Source organism: Sminthopsis crassicaudata, chromosome 3 (genome assembly GCF_048593235.1).
Source record: "Sminthopsis crassicaudata isolate SCR6 chromosome 3, ASM4859323v1, whole genome shotgun sequence".
In the NCBI taxonomy this organism is placed as follows: domain Eukaryota; kingdom Metazoa; phylum Chordata; class Mammalia; order Dasyuromorphia; family Dasyuridae; genus Sminthopsis; species Sminthopsis crassicaudata.
This window is the reverse complement of record NC_133619.1, coordinates 514,666,640-514,681,241: the sequence shown is the minus strand read 5'-3', so window position 1 is coordinate 514,681,241 and position 14,602 is coordinate 514,666,640.

The window sequence follows — 14,602 nt, the reverse complement described above, 5'->3', positions numbered from 1 at the left end:
TCCAAAAAATATTGCTTTCCTCCTATACAAGATCTGACTCAACTTCAACTCAATTCAGCCACTAACTATTAAGCTTATTAAGTGGATTAAAAGTGGATGAGTCCATCAACAGTCTCCTGAAACCAACCAAGGACAAGTCTACAGATCCAAACATGGACTAGAAACTTGCAGAGGTGTGACCAGGAGGCCAGTGAACATAGTTTATCCCAGATCACATCACTTTTGGAACACTGAAAACTAGCAGTCCTCCAGACTTTTAGGAAAGCAAGAGAAGTTTATAAGATAACAGAAGCTTAGGTCAGAACCCTTCATCCCCACCTCAAGGGGTACAGAATCTGATACTAAACATAAAATCCAAAATCAAGAAGAAGATTAGAAAAATGAACAAACAAAAAAAGAATCCCAACATAAAGAGCTATTATGATGAAAAGGAAGTTGAAGACACAAAGCCCAAAGAAGAGGAAACATCTATAAACAAAGCTTCTAGTTAAAATGTATCTAGGATACAAGTCCAAAAAAAATTCCTAGCATGCTTAAAACAAAAGTTTAAATAAGAGTTAAAAATTATTTTTTATGGCCAAATGAAAGCAGTAAAGGAAAAAATGGGGAATAGAGGAAATGAGAAACAGGGAAGAAAGAAATGAAAAGAATTCATAGTTTAGAACAAGAAATATGAAACATCACTGAAGAAAATAACTCCTTGAAAATTAGAATTGACCAAACAGAAACTAATGACTCCATGAGATGTCAAGAAATAAAAAATAAAGTCAAAAGACTTGACAAAAAGAAAATATGGGATTTCTCATAGGAAAAACAACTACAAACAACTACCTGGAAAAAAGATTTAGGAAAAATCATTTAAGAATTATTGGAATGCCTGAAAACTGTGAATAAAAAAAGAGCCTAAATATCACAGCCTAAACATCATGTTTCAAGAAATCACAAATGAATACTCCCCAGATATCTTAAAACCAGAGTGAAATGAAAAAACTCATTGATCATTTCCTAAAGGAAACCTCAAATTGAAGTCTCCTAGCCAAAACTAGAGCTCTCAGATCAAGAAAAAAAAAGACTCTAAGCAACCAAAAAAAAAAAAAAAAAAAAAGAATTCAAGTACCAAGGAGCACAGCCAGGATCACACAAGATTTAGTAGCCATAACTATAAAGAAGCTAAGAGTTTGGAATATGATATTTCAGAAGGCAAAGACAGGGATAACTTAGTAAAACTGAATATAATCCTATAAGATGGCTCGGTGAACTAGGGATAGGAGAACAGATTATTAACAGTATAGAGAACTTCCAAGTATTTCTGATGAAAAGATCAGAGCTAAGTAGGAAAAATAATATGCAAATGTAATAGTCAAGAGAGATATAAAAAAGATTAACATGAGCAAGTCATCATTAAGGAACTAAACAAAGTTGAATGTTTACATTCTTATATGGAGAGACAAAACTGTGTTCCCTGAGAATTCTACCATCAGAGGATATGAGTCTAATTATACAGAAAACCTGAGAATTATTCGGTTATGTTTTGATCATTTCAAAAAAGGAATGGAAAAATTAGATAACAAGAACATACTGAGAAGGGGGAGAAAGAAAGAGGAAGACTGGGAAAAATGATCTCCCATAAATGAGGTTTGCAAGGAGAAGTCTATATAGGAAGGTGGGGGGCGCAAGTGACACTTGAATCTCATTCTCATCTGAACTGGTCAAAGGAGGGAAGAATATACACATACACAGAAGTAGGCACAAAATAATATCTTAGACTAGAGAAAAGTTAACTATGATAATCTCCTGATAATACTAAATGAGAAGAGAAAGATATTTATATCTCAAGCTTACATATCAACTTTCACAAAAATTGAACATGTCTTAGGACAGAAAAACCTCAAAAATGCAGAAAAATTAAATGGATTTTTTACTAACTATAACTGGGAATTCTATTCAATGCACGGGCCTTTGAATTAAAGATTAAACTAAATTACATAATCCTAAAGAATGGATAGATCAAAGGACAAATCATAAAAGCAATCAATAATTTCATTAAAAGTAATAATAATAATGAGACTATAACAAAAGTTGTGGAATATAGCCAAATCAATACTTGATGGTGGTGGTGATGGGATTATATCTCTAAATGTTTTCTTTTTAAATTAATCAATCTGTCCATCTATTTATTTATTTATTTGTTTGTTTGTTTGTTTGCAAAGCATATGCAGAGATAATTTTTCCAACATTGACCCTTTTTTGTCCAAATTTTCCCCTTCTTCCCCCCATTCTCCTCCCCTAGCTGGCAGGTAGTCCAATAAATGTTAAATATGTTGAAGTATATGTTAAATCCAGTATATGTATACATATTTATAGTTATCTTACTCCACAAGAAAAATCAGATCAAGAAGGAAGAAAAAGAAAAACTGAGAAAGAAAACAAAATGTAAGCAAATAACAACAGAGAGAGTGAGAATGCTATGTTGTGATCCACACTCTGTTCCCACAGTCCTCTCTCTGGGTGTGGATGGCTCTCTTCATCACAAAGTCATTGGAAAAGGTCTATATCATTTCATTGTTGAAGAAAGCAATGTACATCAGAATTTATCATAGTATAATCTTGCTATTGCTATGTACAATGATCTTCTGGTTCTGCTCACTTCACTCAGTTCATGTTAAGTCTCTCCAGGCCTTTTTGAAATTATCCTGTTGATCATTTCTTACAGAACAAAAATATTCCATAACATTCATATACCATAATTTACCCAACCATTCTCCAATTGATGGACATCCATTCAGTTTCCAGTTTCTTGCCACTACAAAAAGGGCTGCCACAAACATTTTTGCACATGTGGGTCCTTTTCCCTCCTTTAAGATCTCTTTGAAATATATAAGCCCAGTAGAAACACTGCTAGGTCAAAGGGTATGGACAGTTTGATAACTTTATGAGTATAGTTCCAAATTGCTCTCCAGAAAGGTTGGATCCGTTCACAACTCCACCAACAATGCATCAGTGTCCCACTTTTCCCACATCCCCTCCAACATGTGTCATTATCTTTTCCTGTCATCTTAGCCAATCTGAGAGGTATGTAGTGATATCTCAGAATTGTCTTAATTTGCATTTCTCTGATCAATAGTGATTTGGAGCACCTTTTCATATGATTAGAAATGGTTTTAATTTCTTCATCTGAAAATTGTCTATCATATCCTTTGACCTCTAAAGGCTTTCTTAATAAAAGAAAAAAGAGTAGATCAATGAATTGTGCATACAACTAAAATAAATCTAGAAAACCAAGAAATTCACACACACACACACACACACACACACACACGCACACACACACTAAGTAACAAAGTGGAAATTCCAAAAATCAAAGGATTAACAAAATTGGTATCAAATTAATAGATAAAATGAGGGACTAATTCAGAAAAAAAAAGTGACATTAGCTGATTTGATTTTCCAAAGAAAGATAAAAACCAAATTACCAGTATAAAAAAGTGGAGGGGAAAAAAAGCAAATTCACAATCAATGAGGAAAAAAATAAAAACAATTATATCTATTTTGTCCAAGTATATCAACAAAACTAATGACAAATGAAATGGATATTTACAAAGTACACAAAAATATTTTTACAAAAATATAAATTAACAGAACAAGAGATAATGTTCTTAAATAACTCTATAAAAGAAAAAAAAGTGAACAAGCCATACATGGACTTCTAAATTAAAACAAAACACAAAACCTTCAAGACTAGATGAATTTACAAGTTAATTCTATCAAACATTAAAGGAACAATTAATTACAATACTATATAAAATAATATCGATGTAAAGTTTTAAAATTGAAATATTAGCAAGTACATTTCAGCAATATATCACAAAGATTATATACTATGACCAGATTGGAATTATTCCAGGAATATAGGGATGGTTTAATATTTGGAAAAATTGTAAATACAATTGATTATATTAGTAATTTATATTAATAATAAAAACAAAATCATATTTCAGTAGATACAGAAAAGGCCAAAATACAGTAGCCATTCCTGGTTGTTGTTGTTGTGGTTTTTGTTTAATTAGAAAGGAGAGTACTAAGCAGAGCTTCTTTAAAATGATAAGTATCTATCTAAGACCAAAAATTAGCATTATCTATATTAGGGATAAATAATAATTTTTCCCAATAAGATCAAGTGCTAAAGGAAAAACATTCATTATCACCACTATTATTCAACATTGTACTAGAAAGGCTAGCTATAATGATAACACAAGAAAAAAACTGAAGAAATAAGCATAGGAAAAGAGAAAAGAAACATCACTTTTTGTAGGCAATATGCTTGATTTAGAGAACTCTCTAGAATTAACTAAAAAATTGGCTGAAATAAATAACTTCAGCAAAGTTGTAGGATATAAAAAAGATCCACATAAAGTGCTGAAAAAATCAAGCAGAAGGAAATGGAGAAAATCCATTTAAAATTACTATAGACAATATAAAGTATTTGGGAATCTACCTGCCAGACATACACAGGAGCTATCAAAACAAAATTATAAAACATGCTTTATACAAATAAAGATAGAAAAATAATTGGAGAACTGTTAATTGCTCATGGATAGTCTGAGCCAACGTACATACATATATTTTATATATATATATATATATACATATATATATACACATATATATATGTATATATATATATACACATATATATATATATATAGATAGACAGACATATATATGTCTGTCTATCTATCTATCTATCTATCTATAATGTTTTAACCTCTTCTTTTCTCAGGTGGCTACATGCCTTTGTAATTCTTCCCCAGGAATATCTTGATCCTATAAAATCTCACCAGTCTTGGTATCTGCATTTTATCAGTACTATCTGCCCTTGGGCATTTCTGATTGGAGACAAGAAGATGATGTCTTCCAGAATTTCCATCTAAGAGAAGTGCCCAAACAAGCCATCTCTTCATTTCTCAAAGTCCAGACCAATCATCGTTTAGTTAACTATACTCTTTGGATTTCATCATTCTCCCTCCTTATTTTTCAGCTTCCTTTTGTGTTTTCCTTCATTTGACTGTAATTTTCTTGGAGGCAAGGACTATTATTTTTCCTTTATATTCCCAGTGCTTGGCACAGTACCTGGCCTAGATTTTAAATGTTTATGATGATAAATAGGTTAATCAGTGTAACAAATTATTTATACAATATAAAGAAGCAAAAGAACACAGTAATTTAATATGATGAATCCAAAAATCTTAATATTTGGGGCAAAAACTCACTTTTTAACAAAAACTGTTGGGAAAACAAGAAAATGATTTGGCAAAAACTAAGTATAAACCAATATCTCACACTGCATACCAAGATAAGTAATAAATGGGTATATGACTTCGACATAAAGGATGATACCATAAACAAATTGGTGAAAAAGAAATTACCTGTCAGATCTATGGATAAGTAAATAATTCATAACCAAGAAAGACAGAGAGATTTATATGAGATAAAACATCATTTTGATTACATAAATTAAAAGTTATTTGCATAAACAAATGCCGACAAAATTAGAAGTCAGGGAAATTTCTCTAATAAAACAAGTTTCTCTGATGAAGATCTCATTCCTAAGTCATTTATGGAATTATGTCAAATTTATAAGAATAAGAAGTATTAATTGATAAATGGTCAAAGAAGTTCAGTTTTCAGGAAATAACTATTGATAGCCATATGAAAAAAATATCTAAATTATTGATAATTAGAGAAATGAGAATTGAAGTAACTCTGATGGATCACCTCACAACCATAACATTGGCAAAGCAGACAAGAAAACAAAACAAAACAAAACAAAACAAAATGAAGATGTGAATTCCAGAGGGACTATGACAAAACAAGTAATTTAATGAATTTTTAGTAGAACTGTGAAGTGGCCCAGTCAATCTAGAAGCATTTTGAAACTATGCCTCCAAAGCGGTATAATCTTTGACCTAGAAATATTGCTACTAGAGCTATTCTTCAAAAAAAGAAGGAAACGACCCATAAGATACAAAAAATGTTTATCGCAGCTGTTTGTATAGTGTCAAAGAACTGGAAACTACTCATTAATTGGAGAATGGGTAAATAAGTTATGGTATATATGAAGGTGATGGAATACTATTGTGCCATACAGAATGATGAAGGGAAGGGTTTCAGAAAAGTCTGGGAAAACTGTGTCTGAACTGTGAAGAGAAGTGAGCAGAGTCAGAAGAATGATTTATACAGTAACTACAATACTATAGAGACAAACAACTTTGAAAGGCTTAGAATCACCCACAATTCCAAAGGATTCATGACAGCATATGTTGTCTACCTCAAGATAAAGAGCTAATGGGCTCAGAGTACAAGCATATTTTCTGTTCTTTTCTTTTCTTTTTTTTTTCTTTATTTTTTTTTTGGCATAGCTTTTTATATAGAATTAATTTTACTCAACTCTACATATTTGTAGTTGACCTTTTCACTAGTTGGTGTAAATGTTAAGGAGAAAATCTGGAACTGAAAATGAATTACAATTGAATTAAAAATTTTAAAAATGGAGCAATGATAGTAGGGGCAATTAGAGAAATGAGAAGTTGGGATGGCGGATAAATAAAGTTTTGACTTAGTAAGGAAAGGAGTCACTTCTTTTTCAGGGATTGGAATAATGAAGTGGGGGATTATAGGATTGTCATGTGAGATAAGAAGTCAGGGAGAAAAAGGAGCTCATGACAAATGGTCTCAGTTTTTTCCATGAAAATGTAGGGCAAAATCCTTAACTAAAAGAATAAGGGAGGGATGATGTAGGAGGCTATAGAGAGAAGAGACAATTTGGAAAAGTGACCCTAATGAGTGGAAGTGAGAACCAACTTGAGTGATAGAAGATTGTTTTGCTGCAATTAGGATGTACTTGAAATTAGATAGCATAAATTTGTAGTGGACCCAGCCCATAAGAGCAAGTCAAATACATCTTCCACAAGCAAACCCTTTAAGTACTTGAAGATGACTTGTATGTCCCACTGAGTCCTCTTTTCTCCTGATTAAATATACCAAGTTCCTTTAACAAATTTTCATATGACAGACTTCCCCAACCTGATCACTCTCCTCTGGATAATCTATAGCTTATCAATCTATAGCTTCTTAACTAAAATACAGTCTTCTAAATGAGATCTGGTGAGGGCAGAGCCCAGTGAGACTCCAGTCCCTGAAAGTTTCAGGTCTCTTAATGTACCCAAGAGTTGTATGACCACTTTAGCTACCAAGTCACACTGCTGGTTATATTGACCTTCCAATCCATTAAAACCCCAGATCTTCATAAGAATAGTGCTGCTAAAAAAAAACTTATAAAGTTGGTGAGGGTTTTGTGCCCACTTTCAAGACTTTACATAACAAAATAAATTTATTTTATATAACTCAGCCTCCATCAGCCTCCCCCCACCAAACCCTGCCCAAAACCAAATCCACAGTACAATCGAGATTTGAACCCAAATCTCTGACCTCTAATACTATGTTTTTTTATGTTCTATCACTTAGTGAAGGGATTTGAAGTAAGGTGGTCACAGAAAAGGCACCAAATCTTAAGAAAGATAACAGCAGTAGAATGAATAAGACTCTTCAGCTGTTTGGACATGAGAGGAAAAGGACTGGGAGAAATAGTTGCTCTATAGAATAAAATATGGGAAGGGATTGCAGGGATAGTGAAAGAGATGATGAAATTCCTTATGTACATAGTGGCTTTAAGTAAAGATTCAGGTAAAGATGTCTAGGAGGCACATTTCTAAAATGTACAGAAAGGGTTTACACACACACACACACACACACACACACATACACACACACATATGTGTGTATATTTGTGTGTGTGTGTGTGTGTGTGCTGTGTGTATGTGTGTGTGTGTATGTGTGTGTGTGTGTGTAAACCCTTAAAAAAAAAGATGTCTAGGAGGCTTGGAACTGAAATTCTGAACAATTTGGGGACTGAATATATAGATTTGGGAGTTATATGCCTAGAGGTGATAATTGACACTGAAGCCAGAGGAGGGAAAGGAATAAGACAAGAGAACAGGGCCCAAGACAGAGCCTTGGGGTAAAAGCACGCACTTAGGGGATTGGATAAAGATGATAAACAAGTTTGTTGAACATTCTTTGTAACCCCTTTGGGTTGGTTTGTTTTTGTTTGGCAGAGATATCAGAGTGATTTGTCATTTCCCTCTTCAGCTCATTTTTCAGTTGAGTAAATTGAGGCAAACAGGTTTAAGTGACTTGCCCAGTGTGATCTGCACTGCTAGGAAGTACCTAGGGCCAGATTTGAACCCAGGAAGATAAGTCTTCCCATCACCAGGCTCAGCATTCTATCCACTTCATAACTTAGCTTATTAACTTGATAAACAAGTTAATAAAGAGCAATTAGACAGGCTGGAAGAAGATCCAAGACAGATCAATGTCATGGAAGTCAATGGAGAAGAGATTATCTAAAAGAAGCAGACAGTCTATATGATGCTAACCATACATTACATTGCATCCCTCTCCCCTTCTCCCATCTTCCTTTGCCTTTGCAGGCTGACCCCCATCCCTAGAATGCATTCCTCCCCTATCTCTTCCTCATCAAATCCCTAACTTCCACCAAACTCAGTTCAAGTTCTATCTCCTTCCCAACTGTACTCCCCCTCTGCAAAAAGACTTTGCATAGATTATATTAGTATCTTGAATTTACTTCTCTATGTAAGTTTTGTTCTCTGCCCCCCCCACCAGAGAATATAATAAGATCAAGGATGTTTTTTTTATTCTGTCTTTTTATTCCCAGGATCTAGCTCATTCCCAGCACATATGGGATGCTTCATAAATGTTGGTTGAATTGAACTGAATCAGCCATGCAGCAAATACTGCAGAGAGGTCAAAAAGGATAGGAAATGGTGTGTGTGTGGGGGGGGTCCTTGGATTGGGCAGTTAGGAAGTCATCAGTAACCTTGGAGTGAATAGTTTCTGAGAGTGGTGGGGAGAAAGACCGAGGGAATTATGGAGGGCAGAGAAGTGTGTGAGGGGAATGAGGAAGTGGAGGCATCAGGGTGGGCAACTTTTCCCAAAAAATTTAACAAGAAGAGAAGGAGATGGAATGGCAGCTTATGAGCTAGAAAGGAAGGATTTTTTTTTTTTTTTAGGATGGGCAAGATCTACATGTAGGAATCAGGGGTCCTGTTGGGATTAGAGTCTAGTCTATAAGCAGGGTCAGAACTTGGTTAGGTTAGCCTGGGACACAAAGCTGGTACCTTCTATTCCTTTCCTCTTATTTAAACATGAGTTTGTTCTAGATGGGCTTAGAGGCCAATTTGATCATCTCTCATTCCCTCCCTCCCTCCCTCTCTCTTTCCTTCCCTCCCTCCCTCTTTTCTTCCCTTCCTTCCTCCCTCCCTTCTTCTTCTTCTCTCTCTCTCTTTCTCTCTCTTCTTTCCCCTCTCATTTTCCTTTTTTCCCTTTTCCTTCTCTCCCTCATTCTCCCTGTCTGTCTGTTTGTTTGTCTCTCTCTCTAATCTTTATTTCCTTTCCCCTCTCCTCTTCCTTTTCCTTCTCTCCCTCCCTCTCCCTGTCTGTCTGTCTTTCCCTCTATCTTTATTTCCTTTCCCCTCTCCTCTTCCTTTTCCTCCCTTTTCCTTCTCTCCCTCCCTTCTCCCTGTCTGTCTGCCTGTCTCTTTCCCCAAATATGGGGAGGGTTCTCTTCATTTCTCTTTTTTGGGGTCATGCTTGTTCTTTATCATTTTTTAAGATTCACTTTTGATTTTTTGCTCTTGGATTGTTCTTTTTATTTTCATGGTTGTATGTACATAATTATTTGCCTGTTGTTTCCCCCATTAGACTGTGAGCTCCTTTAGAGACGAGACTATTGGGTTCGGGGTTGTTGTTATTTCCTTCCATTTTGTATTTCCAGCACTTAGCACTGTTCCTGACACAAAATGTTTGTTGCATGGCTGGCTTCTCACATTATGCACCATCTATAAGGCAAGGGATCCACAAGATAACATCATCAGTGCCCCTCCCCCCCAAAAAAAAGGATTAAATTGGCATCCTGTTTTCCATTCCTGCTAAGATTGGTGGCTCCCAGCCCTGGGGAATGGGGAAGGAACCTAGAACAAGAGCAAAGCTGACAGAGCAGACAGAGGGGAGCAGGGGAGGGCCACAGATCAGTAGTTTAGAAGCTTCCTCTTTTAATAAAGTGCTCTTAACTAGAAGCTGAACACTTGAGGTGTTGTCTCTACTTTCTACATTTGGTACCCTGAAGAACAGGCTGAATAGGGAACTTCCTGTTAGGGCTCTGAATTCTGCTGGCTCTTATTGATCTTGCAATCTTCTGAGACCCCTTTCTTTATCTTTTTCTGGTTCGCTGGTTACTCGAGAAATGTGAGTGTTTACAATGAATGCTACTATTATAGCTGGGCACGGAGGTGGGGGTGAAAAAGTAATCATGTGGGTCCTGTGGACCTACATGCCTTCTGGGTTAATTCTGCTAGCCCATTTACCTATTTCCCCCACCCACCCATCCCATATCTCCAAATTACTTCCTCTACTGAAAATTCATCTGACAATGAAATTGTGATGATAGGAGAGCCAGGTCAGACAGATGGGTCCCCCAGGCCTAAGGAGGACCTGCCCTTTTGTCCAGTTCCTTCCTGGCTCTTCTGACCAGAAGACCATCTATATTATCTCTGCCCCGCCCCCCTCCATGGCTCCAGGAAGTCTGGAGTTTGGAGATACCAAGGAATTGCCCTGTAGTTTAGGCCCCTAATCGAGTGGCCCAGAACCAGCTCAGACCTGTGTTTCTGAGATGTCTCCAGGATAGTTGCAGTAGGTACCGATTCTGCAGCTGAACCCAGGCTTCCCTTTCCTGTTGGAGAGACTGGAAAAAACAACTGGTGGCCTGGGGTTGGACGAAATGCCCTGAATTTCAAGTCAGGAAACCTGGGGTTAAATCCTACTCTGACACCTATTACCTGTGCCACCTTGGGCAAATAAGTTCCTTTTCTCTGGGTCTCAGTTTCCCTATTAGTAAAACGAAAGGGCTGGATTTGATGACCTCTCTAATTCCTTTCATCCCTAAATGTGATGATTTTATAAATTCACAGAATTGAAATCATTCCATAGGTGTTGTGGAAAGTACATTAGGCCTAGAGAAGGGAGGCCTGGGTTCAAATGCTGGATACCATACTTTCTGGCGGTACAGCCACATTTTGAACCTCACCTTTGCCCGCAAAATTAGGATGATGGTCTTGAAGTGCCAACCTGGAGATAACATGGCATGTGGTGTGCACAGTAAAGTCTGGAAGACCTGGTTCTGCACTCAGCCTCTGACATTTACTGTGTCTGCAAAACCACTAAAGACTTCCAAGTTTAAATGTAAGACCCTATGACCTGGATTAGAATCTTAACTCTCCCACATGGGACATGAGGCAAATTTCTTTACTTTGGACCCCAGTTTCCACATCTCTGAAATGAAGGATCTGGACTAAATAATATCAAAGATCCCTTTCTGCCTTTAAGTCCTATGGATTCTTCTTTTGGCTTCTCTTCTTCCAGATTGTTCTTCGTTTATGGGCATTTGAATTCTCAAGCCATTATTCTTTTGTTTCTTTGTTGAGATTTGCCAACATGGATTCAAGTTTTTCTATCATGATGCTTATTTCTGCTATGCAGGCCATAGATTCTCCCTTTCCTCTTAAACTATTCATGAACATCCTGTGTGATTCTATGCTGTCTCTTTGCCTCATTGGATCTTAATTCATTTTCCTTTGTTGTACAATATTTATTCAGAAAGGTTTAGGCTTATTTAGATTAATGGAGGGAGGTCATATTCCCTTCTGTTGTTATCATCTTCCTTGTTGGTTTTATCTGCTTGTTCTCAAAGTTGTTCTCAACTGAGTTCTCTCAAGGTTTTGATAATATCACTTTTTAAAAAAACTTATATCTTAAACTGGAAGAATGGTTTTAACTATTTTATCCCTGGTGCATAATTCTTATTCTGGGTAGGTTTGAGTGGTCATGAGAATTGCAGAATATGTCTTATCTTCCATATTGCTGCTTTCATGACTTGAAAGTCCCATAAGAATTTAATAAAGGCCAGTCTTTTTTGGGTATACTTACTAGATAATGACAAATTGTCAATTAATAATAGTAAAAAGGATTGTCATTCCCAATTTTACAAAGAAGGGAAGTCACACAGCTAGGCATAGTAGACTGGAGAATGAGAAGGCAACAGAGGATAGGGAAAAGGGCAAGAGATTTAGAGTCCAGATGCCCAAGGTCCTATCTGACCTAGATGATTTCTAAGCACCATTTCAGCTCTCAGGATGTCCTGCCACTGCTCAAAATTCTACAATAACTCCCTCTTGCCTCTGGGATAAATTCTTCAGCCTTGAGTTTAATTAAGATCCTTCTCAGACCTCATTTTCCTCGTATCTCTTTGACAAATTCTACTTTCCAGGCAAGCTCCCTACCTGCTTCCCAGTATTCAACCTTCAATGTTTCCTCTCCCACCTGCAAACTATTTCTACAAGATCAGAGATCTAAAATCAAAAGGGGCCTTGGAGACCATCTCTTCCTGAGAACATTGAGACAGAGATTGTTAGCATACAGGTAAGTGTCAGAGGCAGAATTAGAATCCAGATCTTAGCACTTCTTATGTCAGGAATGCACCAAATAGATGACTCATTAGACAGGTTTGGGGTCAGACAGACTCTTCCTGAGTTCAAATCTGACCTGAAACATATGCCAGGTACATGCCCCTGTGCAAGGTACAAAGCCCAGTTTGCCTTAGGAAATGGCAAATCACTCCTGTATTTTTGCCAAGAAAACCCCTCATGAGGTCACAAAGAGTTGGACATAATTGAATATCAACATGTCAGGAATAGACTCCCTCTCTTCTTTCAAGATTTGATTCAAATACTACTTCACCACTGAAATATCTCTGTTGCTAATATTCTTGCCTTCAAACTGCCTTGCATTTATTTATCTCTGAATATATTAATAAAAACAACAGCAAAAATAACATTTGCATATTTCTTTAAGGTTTTTGAGGTGTTTCTCAAATGTCCCATTTGATCATTGCAACAACTTCTACTGCTATTTCCATTTCAGAGATGGAGAAGCTGAGGCAGACCCATGCAATCTGCTTATCTAAGGTCACACATCTAGTGTTCCACACGCCATTCCTCCTCCTCCCTGGACTGTAAACTTCTTGAGGGCAGAAACTTTCATTTTTTGCCTTTGTATCCCCGGGCTTTGGAGCACAGAGCCTTGCTCTAAATGTGTCTTGAATTGTTTGGCTCCCATGAAGTGAACTGAAGGCTGCTACAGGTCTGCCACATGGATACAGAATCAAAGGAAACGGATCACTTCTCTCCTCTGCAGTCAGGGCAGGCTTCCTGGAGGATGTATATCAACAAGTTGGAAAAAAAAGAAAAAAATATATTCAAGGAAGTTCTTCCAGCTAAAGGGAGAAGCAGTTTTGGGGAAAAGGTTCATAAAGTCAGGAAGGGGAAGAAGTGAATGAAAGACATCTTTGGCTAGTTTGCCTTAGCCAAGTTGGGGTTGGAGGAGGGGGGATGTCCAATTTTTCATTGTTTATAGCAGCGTTAAATGTTCATCTTAAACATGCTCGTAAAACACCCCAGAACACGGAGTCTATCCTGAGTTACTTTCTGAATGTTCAGACTTAAATTCAAAACCTTAAACCGGGCCCTTGCTGGGGCAGGTTGGAGTCATTTTGTTCTCAGGAGCACATCAGGAAAGCGTCAGAAAGTAATGAGGCTAGAAGAGTTTTTTGGGAGGGAATAACTTTTAAAGAGACATAAAAGCCAGAAGCTTTAATATTTTGAAAATTAAGTTCCCATCTGGAAAACAGAAGCAAATATCAGTGTGATAGAAATATAGCTGCCTGACTAAAATACAGAAGGCATGTGAGCTGATCTGTTCCCAAAGCCTGGGAGAAGTGGAGCTGGAGAGGAGGCACACGCCCATGGGGATGGACAAGGCAGGCTGATACAATCACCGATGCAGCCGTGGAAGGGGCCTGAAAGGCCAGCCAGTCCAGCTCCCCTCGTTTGAAGATGGAAAACCTGAGGCCCAGAGACTTACTGAGAGCTGTACAGGTATTAAAAGACAGCGAGGATTTGAACCGGGCACCTCCGACTCCACATTCAGAAAACCTCTCAGAAAATCGCCAGGGGTACCGAGAGGAAGAGAGATTTGCTCCTGGGCGAACAACTATTCTATTGTGCAACTCAGCTGAACCTAGACTTTCCCGATGTAATCACCAATACTGCTCTTACACCTTCCCGGAAACCAAGAAAAACTTTATGCAGAAATGACCCACAAAGAAACCCACCGACCACGCACATGACATCAAACGCTCTTACTGCCTAGTGTTTTCTGAAAGGATTCTGTAAAAGTGATGGGGGAGGAGTGCCATCCTCGGGGTCGTTTTTGTGGTCAACTAGACCTCCTTCACTATTGTTTTCTTCACTCTGCATCAGTTCATAGGAACCTTCCCTGGGTTCTCTTAATTCCTCATTCTCCTCTACCTTTACAGCCCAATAGAACGCCATAGTCGGGCTCCTAGGTGCGG